This window comes from Pinus tabuliformis, chromosome J (genome assembly GCF_031772625.1).
Source record: "Pinus tabuliformis cultivar Carrire ecotype Pingquan chromosome J, CPIR1, whole genome shotgun sequence".
In the NCBI taxonomy this organism is placed as follows: domain Eukaryota; kingdom Viridiplantae; phylum Streptophyta; class Pinopsida; order Pinales; family Pinaceae; genus Pinus; species Pinus tabuliformis.
Window position 1 is genome coordinate 11,250,161 of NC_142295.1, and position 25,662 is coordinate 11,275,822.

The window sequence follows — 25,662 nt, forward strand, 5'->3', positions numbered from 1 at the left end:
CTTAAACAATGCTTCATCTGCATTGCTGAAATGTAGCGTAAAGACACTTCCCTCCTGATTCCTTGAATTTGGATTACTTCTCCTTCATCATTCATGCCTAGAATTCTTTTCCCATAACAGTCTACCCAATCTTGGTGAGATTCTAGCCAATCCATACCTATGATAAGATCATACGTTCCTAAGGCTGTGACATAAACTTTCAGTTTAGTCGTACAGACCCCTAGATCGATTTTACATTGATCCACACTCAAGCCCACGGTTTGGAGTTCTCCTGAGGCCATTTCCACTTGATGGAAATCATTTTGTCTACGGGATGCCAACCCACATTTGTTTAATGCATATGACGAAATGAAACTATCTGTGGCACCAGTATCAAATAAGATTTTGAGTTTTATACCATTGATAATACCTGAAGATTCCACTACAGTGGATTGATGTGCTGCTTGGTCGTTGCTGACTACTGCGTGAATTCTATGATTACCTCGATTGTTTGATATCAGTTCCTTTCCAGTCCTATGCAATATATTCGACGAAGCTTCTGGGCAGTCACGTTGAAAATGCGGTCCCCCACATCCCCAACAATTAAGCTGCGTTGATCCTCTTGAATCAGGACGTGAATTTCTAAAGAACGAGCTTTGTCCTCTCATGTTGATTCCTCTCGAATTTCTTCCTCTACTAGCAGCCCCTCGAGATGTCCATGGACTGGTGTTTGATGATTCCACGACTATAGTGTTTACTGCCATGGAAGCTCTTGTCCCCACATTTCTTGGGGTAAACCTGTTACCGTAAGGTGGCCTCGAGCTACCTTCTCTGAAGAAGTTTCAGGGAGTCTTTCCTGGAAATCCTGATTGGATAGGCCCTGTTGGCCCCATATCTTTTTTGATTCCAATGTGCTCTTCTGCATAACAACCACATACGACTACCTCGGCTACTAATGACGGTTTCCACATGCTTACCAAGGCTCTGATGAGAGGATTTAACCCAAATATGAAGCGTTCAGCTTGATGTTCATCAGAGTCTAAGTAGTGAATGTATTTTACAAGCTCCATAAACCTTATCTCGTACTCTTCCACCGTTTTATTTCCCTGAATTAATGTATGAAAGGCTTTGGCTTGCTGTTGTTGAAAGTATGGAGGTAAATACTTTGCACGAAACCTTTCCTCAAATAGTTCCCAAGGGACATTATCTGATGTAAGGTGCAGCTGCTTCTCCAGATTTCCCCACCAAATCAAGGCACTTTTCTTTAATTGAAACACGACAATTTTTGTTTTTGCCGAAGAAGAATATTCTCTTAACCTAAAGCATCTGTTCGTTCCTTCTAACCATGCTTTAGCGCGTTCACCTGCTCGACCTCCTGAGAATTCCGGGAGTCTAATTTTCTGAAGCTCCCTAGAAATGTCTTCTTTCGATCTTCTGGGCTCAAAATTATTTGGTTCCATTGAACTGGTGGCTACATGCTGAAATTCCTCTTTGGTTTTAGTCGTAGTTGATTCTTTTAATGTCTCCAATAAGGCTTCCAAAGAGTTCATTATCATAGTTAACTCTGGCGTTGGGGCGGTTGATGTTGATAATGGTCTTGGTGGTGACGATGGTGATGGGGATGATGATGGAGACGGTGGAGGCATTAATGGTGGTGATGCTACTTGATCACGTCGTCGTCGCTCATACGTCCTTACCATTGTAATGGTTCCTAAACACATAATAAAATTTCTATAAAATTTTTGAGGTAGACAACCGAATTTAACACATAATTTTCTTTTGCAACTTCACATTCATAATGGGTATAGTTTTGCTATTTTTATCCGCTAGGCGGATCTTACTGGTACCAAGGTCAAGGAGGGTGGTCTTGCGACCTCCTTGTCCTAATGCATGGTATTCTATCCTAATATGAATAATGCAGAAGTGTATGGTATTTGCTCATCCTTGAGCAACTTAGTCCAACTCTTCATCCTTCATTGCTTTTACTGCTACCCTTACATCCCAAGCCTCTGTAGTAGTGTCCTCCTTACTGATATGAAACCTAGCTTTCCTGTTCACCTCTTCCCATTGTTCACTGTCATCCTTCTCTGTGCTGCCTTCAATCAATCCTAGCAGCAGTGGTGGGCTGAGTTTAAGGCCAATCCTGCTGGCCTGGAGGTTTTGCATGGATTTCTTGTAAAGGTCTACCCTTACTAAAGCTTCCCTCATCCGAGTTGGGGTATGGCACTCTCGTATTTTCAAACTATGTGCCAATGTATTCCACCTGCGTGTGCATGCTTGGGCAGCATTTTCTCCTAACAGTCTTTCCATGTCTTCAAAATGAGCTATGGCTTGGGCCTGTTGATCCATATATCTTAATGAAGCTGTAGGATCAGTAGACAAGTGTTGGTGTGCTGAGATGAGTGCAACTGGATCCTCTGGTTCTGCTCGAATGAACAATGGCTCGTTCAATTCTCGGTTCATGACCGATTTTGCTTCTGCTGCTCTTTGATCCTCATGGTTCAACCATGAAGCGAACGCCATCAATTGCATATCACCCAAGGCAGTATTGGGATCCCAGGAAACTACATTAGGCAAGGCCAAATTGTGGAGGTAGAACTCCGCTAATTTAGCCTTATCCTCGGACGAACTAGTACTGCACAATTCAGAAAATTGCTGTGGGTCTTGGATCTGAGAAATACCTCTTTGTGCCAAGGTATTTATTTGGAACTGCAGCCATTGGTCTTTCAAGTACAAACCATAGGATTTTGCAGGTTGTCTGCACTGTATTGCCTCCATGGCCCAACTGGCCATGCAGGCCAATTGTGCCTCTTTTTGCTGCAGCTGTTCTTTTAGAGCTTGCACTTCAATTTGTGCTTGTTGTTCTGCTTCCTGTAGAAGTGTCATTGGCTCCTCAAGACCGGTGGTCAGCTCCTTTTTGCCTTGTTGTTCTTCTGTGGTGTCCTTGGAGGATGTACCTGCCCCTGCCCTCAGCTCCTGTAGCTGCAATCTTAGCTTCTGGTTTTCTTCCTGTAGGTACACTCTTTGGCAATTAGCCACATGTTTAGCCATGGCTAATTCACTCCTGGCCTCCTTGAGTTGCTCTTGTAAAGGACCTATGTCCGCCACACCCTTTGACTTGGCGATCTTCATCCACGTGTGTGTACGGACTCTTTCTTCCTCTAATGCAAAAAACAGGGGTACAGTAAATTTCTGCGGTATGATTTTGCCCGCCTCTAAAAAGGTGTAGTATGAACTCAGACTAGGCTGAGGGCTGGGCTCTGGTATATGTTCTTTTTCTGCCTCTTTAGGTGGCTCTACCTCACCCTCCCTTGGTGGTGATGAGGGTCCTTCTCCTTCCCTCTTCTCTGTTTCCTGTAGCCGGGCCAGAGTTTCCTGTAGAACATTTTCAGCCTCCTGTAGCCGAGCTTTTTCAGTCAACAGGTCTAACTTTTCTTGCCACGTAGTTTTCTTTGGGCTCCCCCTCTCATAGGTGACTGATATCCTCGAGGGGGACGTTTCCTTGGGCGATGTAGGGGCATCTTCAATAATAATCGGGCTGCTGGACGGAGGCTGTGGCTTGCCCGTCTTTATCCTAACACTTCTTCGAGCTTTAAAGTATAGAGGGGTCTCCCTCTCTCTCTTCTCTTTTGGCTTAGGTGGCGTGCTGAGGGCGGCCAGCACAGCTGCTGCCTCCCTTGCTAGAATGTCCGCCTTCTTCTCCTTGGGCTTCACTTTTTCAGGGCTTCCTGTAGAAGACCCTGTTTTAGTCAATTTCGGGCTTCCTGTAGAAGACCCTTTTTCTGTTTTCGGGCTTCCTGTAGAAGCCTGTTTCTGCTTTCCTGTAGACACAGGTGTCACCACCTTGGCTTGCTTTGCTGCATGAGTTTTGCTTTTTGGTTTGGTTGCGGGTGCTGATGAGGTACTTTTGCTGGTGTGGACCTTCTCAGCTTTGTCCGTTCTGCCTTGCAACCTTTTCTCTCTTGCTGACAAGATGGGTGTGTCACCTTTTTCTTTGTCATCCTTTTTCTCGTGCTTCCTCCTTTGTTCTTTCTTCTGCACTGTGGTCGGGGTCTTCTGGCCTGTTTCTTTCTTTCCCGCGGCCACTGATTCTTTTTCCTCACTGCTGGAGGAACCGCTTTCTTCAGTCAACATCCTTATGTCTCCATCTCTTGTCAAATTTTTGAAAGCTTCCCATGAGAGGGGAACCTTATATGAATGAAGCGCATCCTCCACGAGAAGTTTGATCAATCCATGATGGGCTACCTGGTTGGGTATGCCTTCTTTTAACTTTGTGGCACACTCAATTAGAGACTGTAGCAGGAAATAAGGGATGCTCAGTTTATTTTCTACAGGAAGATCAATCTGGTGCCTTAATTCAGTGAGCAACCGAAAGTGATACCCGTACACAATGCTAAAACGGCCTTCACAGGTTATATACTTCATGATCTGCAGGCTAACTTCATTCCATGGTGGCAGCAAACTGGTTCTACGCACCCCATTTTTGTCCTCCGAGAATTCCTCCTCTGGGGGAAAGAATTCTTTCTTGGCCTGTTGGCTCAACTTCCTTTCTTCCTTATCCCATGGCAAACCCATTGGAAGTTCAGTAATTCGACTGATATATTGCAGGGTGAGCTTGAGGCTTAGGCCCCTGAAGTTCACGGTGGCCAATGTTTTAGATTTCGGCCTCAGAGCTTGTAAAAATTCTTCTGCCACTTCGTCGTCATAACCCTGCAATTTGTCACAGAAGGATATCCATTGCACCCGTGTGAAGAGCTCCACTACCTCAAGATTTTCCCTTAACTTGGTTGAATCAGTGGGTTCCCGTCTAATAAACCCACCCGGCATGATGAAAACTGTTGCTTTAACTAGAGGTGGCAAATGCGGAAGAAATTTGGTCTACTGAGACAGAGCGTAGAATTACGCTTCTGTCATGCACATAATCCACGAAGCTTATCTCTGAGGACCTTAACACAGCTTAATTACACTGACATCCTGTAGAACGACAGTTTATGCACAGCAGACAACAATTGCAACAATTTCCTACGACCAGACTGTAGACGACGATTCTGCCACCTTCAAAAGCCAATTGCATGGAGAGTTCAGGTTTACCTTTTTATCTGCCACCTTTTTACGTGAGGAACCCGCCTTCCTGTAGAAACAACTTTCCTGTAGGAGCAGCGCGCGATTTCTGGGAAAGACTGCAGTTGGTCTGCGCTCTCGGTGTTGCTTCACAGGCGTTCTGATAGCCAAAGGCTCGGCGTATCGAACTGCAGAGGGATCCGGATGATCACTCGAGTTCCAAACGGTGAATGATAAATGCATGGGGCAATCTAGCCGATTAGATTTGAATCGGCGGAATCCGTGGCGCGGGGGTGAGCTGTCCCCGCCGGACCGTTGGATGACGTCGTTCCATCATTTGTCTGCGAGTTCACTTACTGCCGCATCATCCCCCAGCAGATCCGCCGCCGTCTCTTCTGCTAAATACGTTTTTTCCCGACGGGATTGCTCTCACGTGTGTGCTGCCCATTCCTTTTGTCACGGCCGCCACCCAAACATCCAACTGGACCATTAACCAGTCGACGTGGCCAGTCAACTGGCCATACAGCCGCTCAACCCATTCACTTCACACTTTGCAAACAATTCAAAGTAAAATTCATGCAATCTGACGGAAGAAAGGGTCGAGACACTTACCTGCGCGGCTGCAACGTGATTTTTCGGTTTTTGGACGATGATGAGTGGATCTATCTGCCGCTGATGAATTTGCACAGGCCCGGAGGTTCATGTTTACAGGCTGCCGACGATGGATTTGATGCTTGGCTGCATGCGCCCGCGTTTTCGTTGCATATGGCCAGCGCTGTGATTGGTGTACACCCTAGCGGGCTTAACTGTTACAGGACTCCCGCAGGATGTCTTGTAACCGTTCTTCCTCCTCGGGTGCATGCTGCACGACGAAGGATTTGGCCTCACGATCCCGCTTCCAGAGCTCATGGATGACTGGGATGGATATGGTATGAGATCTCAGCGCTTTTTTCCATTTAAAAATTGCTTTCTCTTTGATACTCAACGATCTGCTTTGCTAGTGCAGGTAACTTCATTGCATGTCGACAAGGATGGTAGAACGAGGTGACAACAGTGTGCAAGGGTGACAACAATAGCTTGCATGCGTCCGAACCGATCCTTAGTCGTTAGATCTCCTCATAGAATGGATTCTGGGCCGTCCCGAACTTCTACAGGAAGTTTCCTGTAGAAATACAGAGCTTCCTGTAGAAAGTTTGCGTTTCCTGTAGAAAGTCTGCACCTTCCTGTAGAAAATCTGCATCTTCCTGTAGAAAACTCAAGCCGTGATGAAATTGTGCACATACCTTGGAGAAAAGGAGTATTCTTGGAGGAGGTGCTGGTGAGGTCTCCTGACAGCATGATAAGGATCCTTAGCTTTGAGTTGAGAGGCTTCCTCTCCTCCATAGAACACCTGCAACCTGCATGCAATTTCACATTATGAACTTGCTGTCCTTGCCTTTTTTCATTGTTTTTTTTTTCTTTTTTCTCTTTTTTTTTTTTTTTTTGAAAGATAACAGGGGCGCCTCAATGAGGTTTTCACCCTTGCCATCTGCCTTAAGCGCCTCAGAGAGGTTTTCACTCAAGGATCTTTTTCAAATCTCTTTTTATTTTCTCTTCTTTCCAACCCATTGACCGCCTCATGGAGGTTTTCAATCAATGAGCCAATCTAAGGCGCCTCCGAGGAGGTTTTCACCTTAGATTTTTCCTCTTATTTCCATTTTTTTCATTTCTTTACTTTTTTCCTTTTTTTTTTTTTCTTTTTTTTTTCTACCCTACCCTACTTAAAAAACAAAATCATTTTCAAGTATAAGAATACTTCCAATGGAGCCATGTGCACATCGAGATTAGAGAAAAAATGATGTGAAGGCTCGAAATGCATGCTTTGACAGGTATCCGGATTTCAGAGACCAAATGATCTGACTTTGAAGGGATCAAACATAGCTGAGGAAGAGAGTACTGCTGCAACTTAGTGACTATCTGGAACCATGTCTCAATATAGCTTTGATATCTTTGGTCCTTTTGCTGATCTGGATCATTCTTCATGTCACCTTCTATCATGATCTTCTGATCTTCCTCTTTTTGTTGATTTTTCTCTTGAATACATGGAAGATTTGATGGTAACCATGAGGAAGCTTTCTCGATCTCTGATTCTGATCTCTTCTCTTCATCAAGTGCAGCCCATGGTTCTTTGATCTCTTCTTTGGAATCTTCTTTTTCCTTTGGTCCTTCAATGTTGTCAATATAATCTCCGTTTTGCAACACTCTTCCTGAGCTTTGGAGAACATCATTGAGCTCAAGAGGAGTCATTTGCACATGTTGTGCCTCAGCTTTGCAATTGGGTTGAGCTACTCCATTGTATGGCTTTGGAAATGGTACGGGTAGTTGAGTGGAGGTGTGAAATTGAGATGGAGATGGATGGCATTGTGATTGGGTAGGCATTTGAGGTTGCCTTGGTGGAGGAGGAGGCGATGGTTGTGGATGAGCAGGTGGTGGAGGAAAATAAGCGGGAGGAGTGTTGTATTGGGGCCTCCACCCCTGATGATGTGAATTCCACTGAGGCTATGGCTGAGCATAAGAGTGAAATGAATGAGCAACTGGTTGGGCATAATATGGATCTGGGAAGGAACAAGGAGGAGGTGTGAACCAAGAAGGATGAGTAGGGGGACCCCAAGAAGGCATGAAGGTGGCTTGATAGGGGTCATAATAGGTCTCGGATGTCCCTTGCACTTCCTGCTGGTAAGATCTAGGTCCATGCAGCCTCCTTTGGTTCATATAATGGAGTGGTTCAGTGGCTCCTTTAACTCTTTGATATGCAACTTTAAGTCCAGGCAAGGAAGGGCACTGATTCGTAGGATGGTATTCTTCACAGACAAAACACACTTCTAGGGAGTGCATTGGACATTCGTTCCTAGGATGCTTTTTAGTGCACCTAGGAAAAAAGATGACCAAAGCCCTCTTGGCTTCCTCTTGCTTCTTCTGGATCCGCAAGGTATCCAGTTGCATGGCAAGAAACTGCCTCATATCACTCTTGACACCTTCGATCTGATTTTCAAATTCATCTTTGGATAAGGGACTACTCCCAACATTTTTGCTTGTAGCCATTTGCTCCAGAGGAATGGTTCCTTCTTCTTCTCCCCTAGAGGTTCTTTAAATATGCCTTGATGTCCACCCAGGGGTTCTTCTTAGTCACAGCCATCGAAGAAGAGAGAAGGTTGGCTGTGTGAAGCAATGGGGGGTGTTGTGCAATCATTTTTCTAACTTATCTCTACTCCTACAAGGCATGAAATGAAATCTTTTTGGTTGATTTTTTTCATTTTTCTTCTTGTACCTGCAAAACTAAAATAGGTTGAACTGCAACTAACTATCTTGCTGAAACGAAAATGCGGAATTGAAATGAAAGCATGAAAGGACTAATCTATTTTGCACAAATGAAATTGCAAGAATGAAATGCTAGGCTACGCTTGCGGAATTGAATTGCTAATCTACACTTGCAGAAATGAAATTGCGGAATTGAAATGCTAATCTATGAAAGCGGGAAATTCTAATCTACTTTTGCAAAAACGAAATTGCATAATGGAAATGAAATAAACTACTTAGCAGAAGATTGTAGTGGAAAATAGAAGAAAAGCGACAATCACCAATACTCTGACGCTTCCCCGGCAACGGCGCCAAAAAGATGGTGGGCTCTAGTATTGTAGCAATAATGCTACAACTCCTGGAGCTTCCTTCTCTAATTTTATCAACCCGGTAGTTCGTAACAAACTTGGAAGCGACGGTGCTATATGCACAAGTACTAGCTCTTGTCGCAGCTGTCACTTGGTCAGCTGGCACAAGTCCGCTAGGGCTCAAGCCAACTTCTATATGTTCTCAGAAGAAGCTTTCTAAATGATGAACGAAGACTATCTGAAAGGAAATTAACCTACTTTGCAAGAATGAACCAAAAGCCAACCAAACATGGAAACCCTAGTAAACCCTAATCTGACTAGCTTAATCCTTACAATGCAACGATGAGAATGCAACTTCTAACAATGATGCCATTACTTCTAGTGATATGAGATGCATGAATTTAAACTACTTCCATTGAGGAAAACATGTTTTTATATTTTTGCTTAAGTGGTTGGAGTTATTATGATTTTGTTTCTGATTGGGTTTTGACTGTGCAGGGGTAGTTCGAAGGGAAAGAAAGCTTGGGAAAGGTCAGGAGGGCTAGGAGAGGTTCCAGGGGATCCAAAACATCATTCCACAGAAGTCCACAACGTTCAGGTGCTTGGCAACCGAGTTTGCAGGCTTCTACAGGATGTCTGCAGGGGATCCTACAGGAAGCTCGGGATTTCTACAGGAAGTCTGCTAACTTCTACAGGATGTGCTATAGTTGGAGTTTTGGGTGATGGAGGAGTCGAGGAGCTGTATGGGTGGATAGGTAGGATGAAAAGGGAGCTTGTGATGGCTCAGGGACAGAGATATGAGATGGAGAAAGAGTGGGTACAGTTGGTTGGTGAGTAGAAGGGTGGAAGCAACGAAAGGTTAAAAAGATGGAGCTACGTGAAAAGTAGAAGGGTTGGAAGGCAAACGAGCTGAACAGAGGATGGGTAGGTGACTTGGGCACGGTTGAGAAGAAGAAGAAGATAACAGAGTGATGCAACGCAGTGTAAAGGAAACAAATCTGCACAAAACCGAGAATTCATTCACCTATTCTAACTGTGTTATTAACCCAACGAACAGCAATGTAAGCTTCAGAGAAAAATCGTGCATGGTGTTGGAATGAAAAAGTATTGCTCAAGATCAGAATGCATGGACGGTTCTATGACTGAAATGATTGTGTTGCAGCTTGCATGAACGTATAAGACTGCGTTTTTTTGGTGGTTGGTACGGTCTACACCCCAATCTCTAAACAGAGATGGCAGTGAGTGCACTGTCAACCTTTTCTTGGAGCTCTAATGAATGCTAATCCTCCTACTCTAATCTAAGCTATTGAAAGCACTTTAACCATGAACTAATCCTACTCAATCACATTAAAGAAATTAAATCAGCAGACTGTGTTTTTCAAATGCATGTCAAAGCAAAGAAATGAAGTGCTGAAAGGAAAGACAAGTAACAATACAAGGAAAAGGAGGTCTATTGCTCTCAGGTTGGGCCCTAACCTGAGAGCTATAGCTCCTCTTAAGAACTCAGGATTGGATCCAAATCTGCCTGCCTTTATTAAATAATCATGAGTCTAACAACATGCCAAAACTGGCTTACACAAAGCAAAAACCGAGCTGTAGCTCGTGCTTAGAAATTGCAACAATAGTTCAAGGGTTCAAAAAGCTCCTATCAAAGGCTACGACCTTAATATTTATACATGATGAGGACCACGCTGGCTTCCTCAATTAGTGGAGCTTGGCTGTCCAACTGAAAGTTAAACTGCTGTTCCTGTAGAATCCGTTGGCTGCCTTTAAGCTCGGTGGGGAGAGCTGTTGGAGCTCGGAGTTAGGGTGGAAATCACGAGGAAGGTCATCAAGACTGTGGACAACCTCCCTAAAAACCCGCAATGCCACCTTGGCTGTCTCCTTGTCTCCATTTGCGTGGTCTTTTGCTCCCTTTAATGCCAAAAAACCTGAAATCATCATGTATTAGCCACATAGATATAATGCCTGCCCTTCTTCCTACAAATAACACGAATATACCAAGAAATGAATGCATAAGTGATAAAAGATGAAGGGTTGAGCAAGGTAAGTAGGCCAAATGAGCCCAAATTGTTACCAAAAATTGGGGCTCATCATATGGTTATTAGCTCCTAAGGTAAAACATCTAAAGTTTATTTACCAAATAACATCCATGATTGAAAAAAATGTTAAATGTCTCGTTACCATGTACGTTGGTAACATACCCGCCATACCTCAATCTAGCTATTACATTTAAGGAAGGTCATACATATTTATATTCTGAATATATTACTTGGATATGGATTAAATCTATAAAAATGAAGGGTTGTTTTGGTTCCATATCAGTTTGACCTTTAGCCGAAAAATTTGCCCTAGACATGTCATGATTAAAATCTAGAAGAGATATAGTTCAGCAGTATATCATAAAAAGTAGATTGGGTTTAAACAGAGGAAATAAATTAGGATATGTAAGAACCAGTTTTGTTTTTAAGAATGACTCCGTCAAAGGATATAATTAGTACAATTTTGTTCTCTAAAGGATGCTTTGGAAAGTAGTTTTTATAACTTGCACATAATACTTTAATGGTTGATGCAAATGCAAATTGACTGCAATAGGATTCATAGAAAATTTGTGCTATCATAAGTTCAGATTTCAAAATATTGGGCAGAAAACTAGCATAGATTTTATCTGAGAATTTTCGCTGTTCCTTTCAACTAGAAACTGGCAATCCTAGGAGGCTATGAATGATCAAACAACATATCAGGGAACCTATCAAGTTAGAATTGCTTGCTGTCAAGGAACATAAAAAGGAACCTATTTAGAAGGGTTCACCTTCCTTTGGAAGGGGGTGTATAACAACTTGCAATGGTGACTAGTCTAATGCTTGTTTTAGACAGTTGACTGCATTTAAAGTTGATCTGGCAGAACAGATAACATCCACAATATATGAGTATAGAAAAGATGTAGACTCTGTCCAGACTGGTGCTAAGGTGAATGCATTGGCTCTGCTCACGTAAGTTGGTAGGGAGAGTTAATTGCAATATTATACAAGGAAACTGAAGGTCTTGCAGTTTGATGATGTAATCATTCTTTTACTATAATATAAGATAGCTTTCCAAACAGAAGTTGCATAGCTAAGACAGACACACTTGCTCTCTTCCCTTATGATAGAAGAGGGGACAATAGCAATACTCTCTTTTTAACTGATGGCTTGCTGATGTAATGCTCATTATAAGGTTAGGTCACCTCCTTTATCTTCCTGTTTGAATAAAACAAAACTAATAAAGAAATCACTAAAGCAAAATATTTGATAAAATTTGGTATTAAGTTGAGCAAATACATCATGTGAATTTTGTTATAACTTATAAGTTGTCACATATCAAAACCCAGGTACAAGGTGACATATCAATACTAGAATAAAACAAGGGATGTTATCCAAGAGGAATCAATGTACCTCCTCGATCAGAATAAAAAGGATTGCAACATCTCTGTTATGCTCATCAACTCTCTTTATTTTATATATTTCCAATACATTCCTTCAATTAGGGGTGTTGTGCTTGTTAGCATCCTCCTCTTAGTTCAGAGCTTGAAAAATTTGCTGAAGAACTTGTCATGGGCTATTGAATTGCGTCTGTCTCTCCTGCTAGTGGTAATGGTGTTTAACGTTTGGATCAAGTCAAATTGAGAATGAAAACTCATTTATCTCAGTGAAAACATCTAGTGAAAAGATGTAATGAGGAGTTTTATGCAAATAATAAAAAAAATTATTGCAATGCATTCAGAGCTTCCTTATGACAAAGCAGATATAGCAATTGGCGGGCATTATATGGACAATCTATTTATCAGGGAAAACATCCAAATATAGAATGCAATTGGACACGTGGTTCTTTGAATAAAACACGCATGAGAGGAGGTTTTTAAAGGCCAAAATACTCTGGAAAACAGGGCTTTTCCAACACGAAATATTTACAGAATTTGGCAATAAGAAATGATTTTCACTTGCTCAGAAAGAGCATACACAATGGTAATGGACAATGCAAGAAAGGTTGCTCATCAAACCCAGATTTTAAGAACCCAGAAATTAATTCCTGAGGTTTCAATTTGCCAAGTTAGACTATAGGACCATCATTCGAAGGCTCCAGCATCTAACTTCCTTTATCATCGAACAGGTCAACTCTCAAAGACTTCAACATAGCTCAGAAATTAGTGAGACAGGTTTAGTTAAATAAAAAACGATAGAATGACGAGGTGGTATCAACAAGACGAGTGTCAAGCCACCCTTGGATGAGTCTGTTTTGTTGCCTGAACGAATAATGCAAACGCACGGCAAAAGGATAACCAAAAACTAAAAGTTAACCGTCCGACACGAAATAAGGCATCTCACACCAGGCTTAATCACTTTAGTGAATTTTGATGAACACATATTCCGAAGCAGTATTTTTATGCCCAATTAGTAAAAGATAATTTAACGGGTTCACCCCATTTTCTATGGTGTCTGTGTTAGCGGGTTGTTAAAAGAGTAGTCAACACATTCTTCGTCCGTTCCCTGCACACCATTCGTGAGAGGGAGACTGCACAACATTTGTGAGAGGAAAAGGAACAAATCTCGAATAACTTAGAACAAACCTGAATTCGTGAGTCTTCTCCTGTTATCTAATTCTTCTTATGCCGAAATTTCTTTCAATAAGTTAAAACACTACCAAGTTTTAGGGCTCTCCATGAAGTTGCAATAACATCATAAAACGGCTCCTAGGGCTCTATGAATAATCATTATCGACCACACGACAACCATTCTGTACATATTTATCACTTTAAGAATCATCCGAATAGTCATACAAAAAAAAAAACGCCCTTCTCACAAGAATTCCAAAATCATGGAACATATTGCAACAAAACAAACCGCAGGGATTATCTAAACAGAGGATGAAAGAGATGAACAAAATGTGCGTCTAGATGATTCGCTCAGTCAGAAATCGAAAAGGCAATTAAAAGTCTTAATCGCTTCCAGAGTCATCAAAATCGTGAATTGTTTACATATTCGGAGTTAATTATTTACCAATTCAGGAATGACCGAATGACGATTCCGTATCAACTAAGGGGATTTCATGCCGCGTTCAGACGGGTCGGTACTCGGTATTATATTTTGCTCCGTCGAACCTATGCAACAGAATAAATGCAGACACACGGCAAAAGATTGACAGAAAAGCAGGAAAATTACAAAGGTTTGAAAACTATAAGGGCCTATGAGGTTGAAAGGGTTTGAACACACCCTCTGATACCATATGTAAGGATCAAGAACTGAAATACTGTAAGAACCAAGAACTGAAGTACAGGAACCGTAAAGGATTTTGAATACCTACCTGAACTGCTGCCTGCTCTGGTGTAGTTGATGACGCTACGGCTACTCTAATCCAATTACAGGGAAACCAATTCCACCCAGCCAAACTGAGCAGAGCCTGGCTGCTCAATCCAGTAAGCTTCTCGCAGAAGCTCACTGTCCCCCGTGCCCAAAACCTCAAACTGATTAAAGCTCTTCCAATGGTCAATTGTCTTCCTCTGGTTTGCCCTCCGTTCTCTCCTGATTTTCTCCTCCTCCTTTTCGTACGTTCTTTTCCCCCCCGAGTCAGGCTTAGATCAGTGGTTTTATAATTGCGGCTTGGTGGTGGCCGCCCTCCCGCCTACGACCACCGCTCTTCCTCCTCCCGACACGCCTTCGCATGCATTTCAGACTCTCAGATATGTATCCATCTGATCTATTTTGTTTATACATGTACTTTGTTTATATCACCAGGTTTGGTTTATGCGTCACCTTTTATATAAGGTTTTAAATTTTTATTTTTATTATAAGGTTTAATTTTATGAAGTTTAATTTTATATATTTTATAAAGTTTAAATTTTATATTTATTATAAAGTTTAATTCATATTTATTTTAAAGTTTAACTCATATTTATTTTTAATATGAAGTTTATCATATCAGTTTTAATATAAAGTTTAGAACTTTATATTAGTTAATTAGTTTAGATGGGTCGTTACAAGAGATGTAAAATATTCCAACTTGCCAAACATCGGGTTGTATCAACCATTACCTATTCTTGATAGACCATGGAATGTGGTATGTGTGGATTTTGTTTTAGAATTGCCTAGAACTCAAAGGTTCAATGACTGTATTTTTTTTAGTGGACATATTTTCAAAGATGGCACATTTTATACCTTGTAACAAAACAAATGTTGCAACACACATTGCCAATCTGTTTTTAAGGAGGTAGTAAGGCTACATGGTCTTCCTACAAGTATAGCTTTTGACAAGGACACAAAGTCCATCGGACACTTTAGGTGGACATTGTGGAAGAAGTTGGGAACTAAGCTCAGTTTCAGCTCAATATATCACCTTCAAACGAATGGAAAAATCAAAATCATCAACAGGATTTTGGGAAACCTATTGAGAAGCTTGATAAGTGAGCACCCTTGCCAATGGGATCAAGTCCTTCTGCAGGACAAATTCGCTTATAATGATTCTCCAAATCGAAGTACTGGGTTTAGTCCATTTAAAATTGTTTATGGAGTACACCCACGAGGAGTTTTTGAACTCAGAGATTTGGGAAAAGCGGGACTAAGAAGCCAATGGGGAAGACTTTTCTACGACCATGCAATATTTTCATGAACAAGTTAAGGGACCGCTACAGGAAAACACTCAAAGGTATAAGAAAAAGGCAGATTTAAAGAGAAGGGAGGTTAAGTTTGAGGAAAGAGATCTAGTATTGGCACATCTATGTAAGGAAATATTTCCTAAAAAAGAATATAATAAATTCATACTGAAAAAGATCGGACCATGCAAAATTTTGAGGAAGTTCTCAGCAAATGCTTATAAGATCAGCAAATACTTATAAGATCGAACTTCTACTCGACGTGGGAATCTATCCTACCTTTAATGTAGCGGATCTGTAACCTTATGTGGAAGATAACTCAGAAGTACCAACATCTGAAACATATAATGACAAGGACCAACAAGCCAAATGGATGAAGCAAATACCTACAACTAAGCCAATGCAAGTAGAGGTGATTTTGGACAAAAGAGTGGTAAAGATAACCTGAGGCAAAGAATACTACGAGTACCTAGTCAAATGGAGAGATCACCCAATAGAATATGCTACTTTGTTGTTTGCTGCAATTATACAGAAAAGTGGCAGAACATGTGAAGACCTCATGGATGGGAGTCGATGAATCCTTTTGTTCCCTAGAAGATTGATGCATGGGGGATTTAAAAAATAGTTTGCTGAGATTCTAGGAACCTTAATTTATGTTTTAACAATAGTTGAATGTTGTTTTTCATTAAAATAAATTAGAGGGAAAAATAATAACTTGAGTGTTGGCCTTTTGTTAAGGATTTATTTAGTTATGAGTTCATTAATAAATTCAAGAAAAAAGAGCCAGTTATGCTACAGGTAATTTTGATCTCAGATTTTGGGGAAAATGTAAAATAATTTTGAAAATCCCGATTGAGGGGTTGGGTGGAAAATGTCTGAAAGGATGCTATGAAATTGTTTCTCTAAAAAAGAGTTGAATTGTGTAATAAATGTTCAATGAGATGAAAATTTTACAGTTACATTCTAAATGACCTGTTTAGGATTAATGCTCAGGAACACTCCTAACATCTTGTAGATTTGCTAAGTATCACATTCTATTTGATCTCTCTCTATTTTAACTCTGTGGCAACAAGGGATGTCTAACTATGTGAATGTGTGGCCTAGATTGGACAAAGACCTGTGTGTGTAGTAAACAACAAAACCAGACAAGGGAGTGTAATTTGTAGAACCCAAAGGAAGCGTGGACCCTCAACTTTGAGCATTTTGACCTTTTCTAGAGTTTTATTCCAATGTGTAGACAAGGAACAACTTTCTAGTAACATATTGACATTTTTATTGTTTTTGAACTGATATTAAAGTGGAATATTGTGTAAATAGTGAAGAATGAGTCGTAGTTGATATGCCCACAATGGAGGTAAACATGTAAAACCACTAAATCGTCGCGTATAGGTATTCATGTTCGTCTTGTGGTGTTCTTGTGACCACCGTTTGGTTCATTTTCCATGTGTAGACTTCATGTTCACTGAACAAAACATTTTAGACCTTGTTTTCAGTGTTGGAGAAATGTTCGAGAATGATTTGTTTCATTATATAAGAAAGTGTAAATCTCAATAGACATTTTACAAGTAGTTAAAATACAATCAAATTGCTTGAAAGAGACAAATACACCATTCCTCTGCAACACAAAAAAAAAAATTTAAATCTACGGTATATATGAATTAAATTACTACATGAAAATGGTTGAAATCCAATCATATTTAAAAATAAATTATGTTCTTTCTCTCCGAACGCCCAAAGACACCCAGCAACATTTATATTTCCAAGAAGAGTTATTTGACCAGCCTCATCCTCTGAATTCCCGAGAAGAATTCTTTGACTCACTGGGGTTGGTACTCTCTTATCCTTTGTGGCACACTAGTCCAAGTCTTGGTGTTATGAGTCATGACATCATCCTAAGGTCACTTTTGTATCGAGGAGGATAAAGTTGAAGACATTTCCTATAAAAATATGTGAGCGTGCTTCGTGTGGCTTTTCCTTATAATAAAATTGGAGGAAGATGCTACAAGTAGGTTTATATATTTTATTAATCCGTATCTTTCAAGTTACTTAGTCGATTCTTTCTAAATATGTAAAACCAATTAATATAAACTATGACCACGCCAATCTCCTTTCTTGGTAATGATGTTACTTGTTTTTATGTCCAAACATGAATGTCTAGTCTAAGATTTCAATATCCTCACTTTTTTTTTAAGTGTATGGAAACATCTATATAAAATAATTACATAAAATTTTATTATAATATTGATAAATATTATTTTATGACTTTTGCTTTTTACTTCTTTTTAGATGGTTTTTCTTAATGGGTACTTTCATGTTGTTTTTTTTTCTCTAATTTTATTGTCTGGTTTTCGTAGTGTGGCTTTCTCCATGTCTTATTAACGTGTATGTTTTTGTTGAGGAGTGAGATATTATTACGAGCGGGTGGATTTTTTTAGGGTAACTTTTGTACCCACCACCATTTAGAAGAAACAGCGAGGTTTAGGGCTTCAATCTAGGTTCCGTTTAGGAAGAGATAACTCACATGGAACATGAGGGGGCCTTTGCATGATAGCAACTTTCAGATACTGAGGTTTTCTGGCTGAGTTGGCGGACTGGATGCCGAATGTAGGTCACACACGAGGTTGTTTCAACCAATACTATATATACTATCGACTTATACTGACATCTGAAGTCTTTCCTTGGCTAGATTCTAATGGATCACTTTGAACATATAGTTGACATCCTCCACTCTTTAGAGCACCTCCATTGTCATTTGCAGGACTTGGATCAATGTTTGGATTATATTGAGCAACAATTAGGCATCCCTCCTTCCATTGGCAGCAATCCTGGCAACAATGAAGATTTGGTTCAGGTTGTCGCCACTAATTCTGATCCATCTACTTAATTTATTTTATGCCCACAATTATTTTGAATTCTTATTTTATAGTCTCTCCTATTGGACTGTCTGGAATGATTTTCAATGTGCATCTCAATCTTTCAGTGTTTTTTTAACATTTTGATATCTTACACCTATCTACAAAGTGTGCAATTTTGGTTATGGTGCAATCATTCTAGTGAAAAACTAAACTAAAATATTCAAATATTTTATATTCAATTCAATTTATAAAAAAATAAAATATTTACCAAAAATAAATATTATTTAGTTAAATATATATATATATATATATATATAATAATAATTTTATATAAATAAAATTTTTAAATTATAAAACTATTGAAATATATTATCAAGTATTTGATTAATCTTATATTTATAATTCTAATTTAAATGTATCGACAAGTTTATTAAAATTATTATTCAAAATTTAAAATATATTTATAATTTTTTTTCCATAAAATTTTGTTATCAAATACTTATACATATATAATTGTTAATGTATTAATGTTACTTTCATATTTTTTTTTTCAATTTTCATCAAAATTTCGAAATATCTTTAGATTTAACTATCTTTTATATATAAAAATTAGTTTGAAATTTATTTATGACGTTTATGATATTATATTTCAATATTAATAAAATTAATAAATAATGAAAATAAATTAAATATCTTTATAATATTTATTTTATATTTAAATATAATATAAATAAAAATGTGTATTATATTTTAATATTAATAAAATCCATAAATAAAAATAAACTAAATATTTTATATTTAAATATAAAATAAATAAAAATGTATAAAATATTTTGCGGAAAAATTACATAATTGTTTTGGCAATAATATGTGATTTTTTGAAATTTTTTTATACAAATCAGAAATCACAGAAAAATCTTGCATTTTGATATAAATGAAAATATAAAGATTATTACAAATTCCATCTAAAGAGGTTTTCGAAAGTAGTTAAATTAAAAAATTGTGTAGTCCTATCCTAAGAGTATATTCCATTAAGAGGAAGTGATGTTTATTTTTAATCTCGTTTGCAATACCATTTTTTAAATTTGTCTGTTTCAAGATTTATGGGTTAATTTAAGTAAGAAATTCACTTATTTCAAAGTGTTTAAGAGTTATTTAAGGAATGTCAGATATTATTATAAATATAATGGGTATTAATACTAATTTTAATAATGTTTATATTTTTTAAATTAATAATATTATAGATAAAATTTTAATCAATCAAGTTAGGATTGATAAAAGCTTTGTAATATTTCATATTTTTACTAGTGATTTTATTAAATTTTAAAGGGATGTGAGTTTTAATTTTATTGAGATTATATATATATATATATATATATTAATGTTCCAATTATAATGTTTTTTCAAGGGTGACATGTGTGTGGGGTATTCTATAGTTTTATAGGACAAATGGAATTAACTTATTCTTGGATTTTGGGCATAACATCCAATAACAAAGTGAAGATGTATGCCCTCCTACAAGGAATCAACTTAACTAAGAAACTTCCTAGTAACACACTCATTATTGTGGGAGATTCCAATAACAAAATTTGACATCTTAACCTTGAAGCTACTCTTATAGACCTTAAACTAAGTACTGTTTTCAAGAGAATTGTGGCAAGCCTCCACTCAATTCCTGAAACTGAAGCTAAGCATGTATTAAGGGAGCTAAACAAGCTAGCAAATTTAGTGGTCGATCAAGTTGTCTAAGGCTTGATCCAAGCACAATGAGGGTCAATCGAACTATCCAGCTAGTCCCAATTCCATAACCTTAAGTCATTGAGTAATAATGGTGGTGTTAATGCAAAGGTAAGTAATTCATGCAATGATTTGAAAATAGAAAGGGCAAATGGAAGGGACAATGCATTTTGTGTGGGTTTTTATGGATGAGCTGCAACAACCCCATGTGAATGGAGTACTAAATAAAGTTGAAGGACAATGCATAGGTGATGTAGGAAGGAGATATGGAGATGGAAGTAGGCATTAGCATGTGAGGGAAAAGACACATTTACTTCCCAATCATGATGATAACATGAGGCCAACCCCTTTAGAGGATGCGTTATTGGAGGTTGATGAGTCAAGTGTGGGAAGAAGGGTTCTATGTGTGGATGAAAGGGAGCAATTACTTTGCAATCATTTTTTTGATGAACCATCCGACAACAATGATATCATGGATGGATTTGTTAGTGTGGATAGTTGTCTTGGGAAATTAAAGTAACATAGTCCCATTCCTGACTACTCACAATGCTTTGTCAACTTTCTGGAGATCATAGTCTAAATTGAGATACAGGGTTCATTAGTGGTCATTGGTAGGCTTGTAACTACACCTTGAACTAGGTTGATGTACACTTTAGATGTAGCCATGGATGTTAGGCAAGGTTGACAACATAACTGAGGAATAAAACCAAGTACAATGGAAGTTGAGGAGTAGTTGGAGCTTGTCACCCTTAGCATGCAAATAGATAGGTTATCAACCTAGTTCGATTTGTTGATGGGCATTCTAACTGCACAATATAATCATATTCAAGAGAAAAGAGTTGAATTGAATTGACTAAAATAGTAATCGGAAAGTGTACAAACAACACAACAAGAAGGCATCCTAGTTGCTATGGCCCCAACATCTTTTGTCAACTGCACATACTCCTTCAACCGGTCTACCTAATATGAAGTGGGTAGTTTTTATGGATAATATAGTAATCAGATATGATTAGTGTAGATGTTCACTCTTTGTAATTTTAACTATGCCAACTAAACGTTGTAAAGGACTAGGCATATACTATAGGTAGCATACTTATAAACATCTCTAAATATATGTAACAAGTTTTTGGTCTAGGAGGTTAGTAAATTTTAGACTTGATATAGAAAACTATGGAAAATCTTGCTACTCAAGTTTTTGGATGTAATTTTAGTGTCCTTTTGCACATAATATGTTAATATATTTTTAGCTATTATTATTGAAAAAGATAATAATGATTTTCTTACAAAAATTATTAAAGATCTCAATTAATTGTTATATAGAGAGAAGGGTCCACCACAAAAGATTTATAATTATGATCATTGTTTTATGCGTCAATATTAGTTATGACTATATTTTAGGTTTTTTTATTATTAATGAAACTTGACATTGGATCTCTTCACATTTATCACACATTTATCTTATACAGCTAAACTAATATATATTCTAATCAACGCAACATTAATGATTATATTTTTTCAATATATAATCTTTATGACGAATGTGTTAAAATTTATTAAGTGATTGAGTCACTTAAAAGCTCAAAAGACACAGCACACGGTAGGAGGATTTGGAGGATTTGTTTGACTAACATCTCAGAGTGTGGATATTTTTATGTGTAGTAGTTTAATTGTTTTATATTTTGGAGGTTTTCTACTATATTTTCCAATCAAATTTACCCAAAAATCTAATTAAAATTTGTTGAAATCACAAATTTGATGTATAAACTCTATACAATCCTAATCCCTCGAAACATTGAATCCATTTATACATTAAAAAGTAATTTTTAATAAAAAACACAATTAAAAAAACACCATTTCGCCCTAAAAAAAAAATTAAACAACACCTTTATTTTATACATTGATTTTAATGCTCCATCTTATTGAAATATATTAGATTATAAATCTCCATGTTATTGAAATATATTGCAGGCCATTGTAAACAACTCATTAGGTTCGATAACCATGCCATTCCTCCCTGTGCAATAATGTTATGATATTTTTGGGTAACACTACCTCTGGAATATCGTGGAGCATAAGGTGTTGTCTATTCCAAAATTGTGACCACCACATATTCGAATCCTCACTCCGACTGCTTATAATATTCACATATAGGTGTTTATAACAATATTTCAACAACGTTCTTCACTTTTCTTTTTAACATTTTTTTAACTTCACATTGATGAGCTACCAAATTTATTGGGTTCAACAAATATTTGCCTATTTTTTAATGTTTTTATTACCATTTTCCTATGTGATAATATCATTGGCCTATTCTTTAATGTATTTATTACCATTTTCTTATGTGCACATGATGTTATCTTGGGATGCCAATCAATAGTGTCATTTTGCTGATATGAGCTTGATCAACTAATCAATGTTGGGCTTTGACAATTTGACTTTTTTGGATATGTCTTTTGATATATTTATTAACTTTAGCATAAAGTTAATATGAGGAATATAAAAATCATGACTTTTAATATCCAGCAATGCCTCTGATTTATAAGAACAAACAAGGGAGGCTGCATCGCAGCGAGTCCCTGCACATAGTTCGGATAGTTTTTTATCTAGCACATAGTTCGGATAGTTTTTTATCTAGCCCACAGCATGATATGGAATGGAATGATACTGTTAATCTTGCTGTTACCGAATAGTTTGTATGAGTGGGAGACTGAGAGAAATGATAATATCAGTTTGCAGAAGCTATGGGAAACACCCCTTGCAAAGTTTGAGTGCAAGGATGACGTGGGTTTCGATGCTGTAGCTCTTTTTAACTCTAATTTTGTTTTTTTTCCCGTCCTCAGATCACTCAGGCTCTAGAGATTTAATATATTTTTCCATAGTCTTGACAGGGATGGAATGGAATGAACCCTCATCAATACTTTACAACTCAGGCTATGTAGGTGTCGCCGAGGGTCTCAACATCTAAGAGTTTTTGTCTACAATACGATACACGGGAGGTAAGCTCCCACAACTAGTTAGGGGTTTCCTCCTCTTCTTCATTAATAACAATGTTGTCATTAATAGTATTAATTTTCTTTTCCCCCTGGAGGTCGAGTGCTTGGAATTCAACAGCTAACTCAGGTATTCACCAGTTCATTTCTCAACTACGTGTTTCTGGGGTTGTTTAAGTCCATTTACAAAGACTCTTGACTAATCAATATGGTGCATTCGACAGTTCCATTCAGATCTAGGATCCTTCTTACTGCTACAATTGAGATTTTGGGTAGCTACGACATGCACTTACCATTTCACAGGTTCCTCTAAACCTCTTGTCACTTGTTGAAATAGGGTTACCATGCTTTTGGCTAAGACTCGTATCAGACAAACTTTAGTTTGTTTTAATAGTTACATGCATACGTTGCGTTGACTATCTAGTTTTGGCCATAAGGCCATGTCCCCATAGGGGCGTTTGTACCATTTATAAAATTATAATTATTGATTTTACAAAATACCCAAAACAATTTTTCATTAGTTACTTAATGTATAAATGGATATGTTCTCCCTATTCGATCTTGGTTCTTACCCAGTTCTGCTAGAACATGTATTTTCAATGTTTTCAGATTTATTATTCTTTCTTACGTCGTGTAGACTATTGTCTAGTTCCTCCTTCAATGATTACTGAAAAATTGTAGCATGTAATATGTTCTGTAATTTTATTACTTATGCGTTGCACGCTAGAGCTACACACGATTTCACCGAATCTTACCAATTATTTGCTTGCTAGCTAATGTTTCATACTTTTGTTGAGGTCATGGTTGTAAAATGGTTAATGTAATGACTTCCTTATTTAGATATTATGAGTTGAATTACTCTTTAGATTTAGATCTTTGAACTTGGGACTCCATGTTATCTGCTGGAAACGATATTATGAGTTGAATTACTCTTTAGATTTAGATCTTTGAACTTGGGACTCCATGTTCCCTGCTACAAACGACCTGGCCTTCAAGGCTAACCTAGGTCTGAGACAAAATTCTATACAGAATTATCTTACTTCATGGTATTACCCACGGTGTAACTATGTTACTGTGTAGTTTCTTGCTCTGTCTACTTATCATATACAAGCAAATACAGTAGTAGTAGTAATTTGTATGCACGTAAAACATGTGAAAGACAGAGGCTCGGACAAGATTAGATTGCAAATAGATGTAACTTAATGTTTGTATTGAATAATCGCCTTGAAACAAGCAGACAAGGACCATCATGCTACCCTCTATCACATTGAAGCTACCAAACAACATTTGAAAGCTAGCCATCGTAAACTCAGTAAAGTATTTAATTTAAAAATAAAAATAAAAAATTGTTATTAATAAATATAAATCAAAGTGGCACATTTAACACAATGATATTAGATATTTTCGACAGATGGTATCCATGCCTGCATACTTTCACAAGTATGCCACATGGATTTATGCTCGGACCACTTGTCCATAACGAATCGAGATGTATGTCTGTTGTTATTTTTCCTGTTAAAGCTCGTAGACGATAACCTGCCATTTTTCCTCCTGTTAAAGCTAATCGAAGGTGGAGGTCACCACTGGTTAGCTTTCCTGAGAACGTGGCGGTCATCACTTGCTAGCTTTCCTGAGAACCTGAATTGACCAAAACTCAAGCGGTATGAATTCTTTCTGTGCGGTATGAGCGATATGAATTGGTCTAAGCGGTATGAATTCTTTCTCTGCCTTGTCTTCTGTCCATTATCTATTAGCTAGTCCTCATCTGTAGAATTGTCAGCTTTCGTGTATTGCTTGAACCATGGCATCCACAAATGGTGAATTTCAGGACCTAGAGAAAGAAGGATGAAAATGGTTCCAGTTAGCAAACATAGGTCTGCCACTCGAAACAATCCTTTGATATATCTATATATATATATATTCAATATCTATATATATATATATTCCAAAACCTAGAGGAAGAAGGTACTGCACATTCACCGGAATAATATTAGTAATATTATACTGGACTGAAAATGAAGGTAATTAAAAGGGAAATTGTAAACAAGGATGTACGCCGAAACTGTGAACAAAAGTGTAAATTGAAACTTTAAATAACGATGTAAATGAAAGTAAACTTTGAGATATTGAAGTTACAAACAAAAACTTATTGATAATCATACGTACAGCAGTGAGCCAACGGCTGATAACACAGTAAACTCAAATATTGCTTCCTCTTTGTACAGGTCAAAACTATAGGAGAAATTTCAAAAAAGACCCTAACAATTGAAGGGTCACAATAGATAATTTATTCATGCCTTTATTTTCCAACGAACAATATTACCTTCGAATAAAAAAAGGAATAAAGGCCAAAGGCCGAGAGAACCGCCTCTATTCCACAGGATTAGAACAACTCTGTTATTGCAAATTGCCCCAGCCCAGACCTGCAGTTATTTATATGTTCAAAAAGACATTAAGAGAAAATATGTCAAAATTACAGTATATATTTTAACATTAAAGGCCAAAAAGAGAAAATGCATAAAAAGGATAAGAGAGAAACCCACTGCTTATTTAAATAAATAGATAATTGCCTAATATGAAATAGAAATTTCATTTCCTCTGACATTGAATTTGTTCGCTAATATTATGCAAATGTGTGTTTCACAGTTCTAGAAACTGATAAGGAGACAGGAAATTGGCGTATGGTTCTGGCAAATGGGAATTTAGCCGAGCCGCACTCAGCCCTGTCGCTGCAATTTACAAACAAAACCGACATTAATCTCGACTGCTAC

The 25,662-nt window shown here is 37.9% G+C and overlaps 1 long non-coding RNA gene across 1 annotated transcript; it reads right to left on the minus strand.

Annotated features, from left to right (window-relative positions):
• Window positions 1–24,681: 24,681 nt before the first annotated feature.
• On the minus strand, window positions 24,682–25,447 carry LOC149225180 (uncharacterized). The gene is made up of 2 exons (XR_016246943.1): window positions 25,215–25,447; window positions 24,682–24,722 (listed from the first exon to the last, which is right to left on the minus strand). It is a non-coding gene; the product is annotated as an uncharacterized LOC149225180 (long non-coding RNA).
• Between the last annotated feature and the right edge of the window lie 215 nt (window positions 25,448–25,662).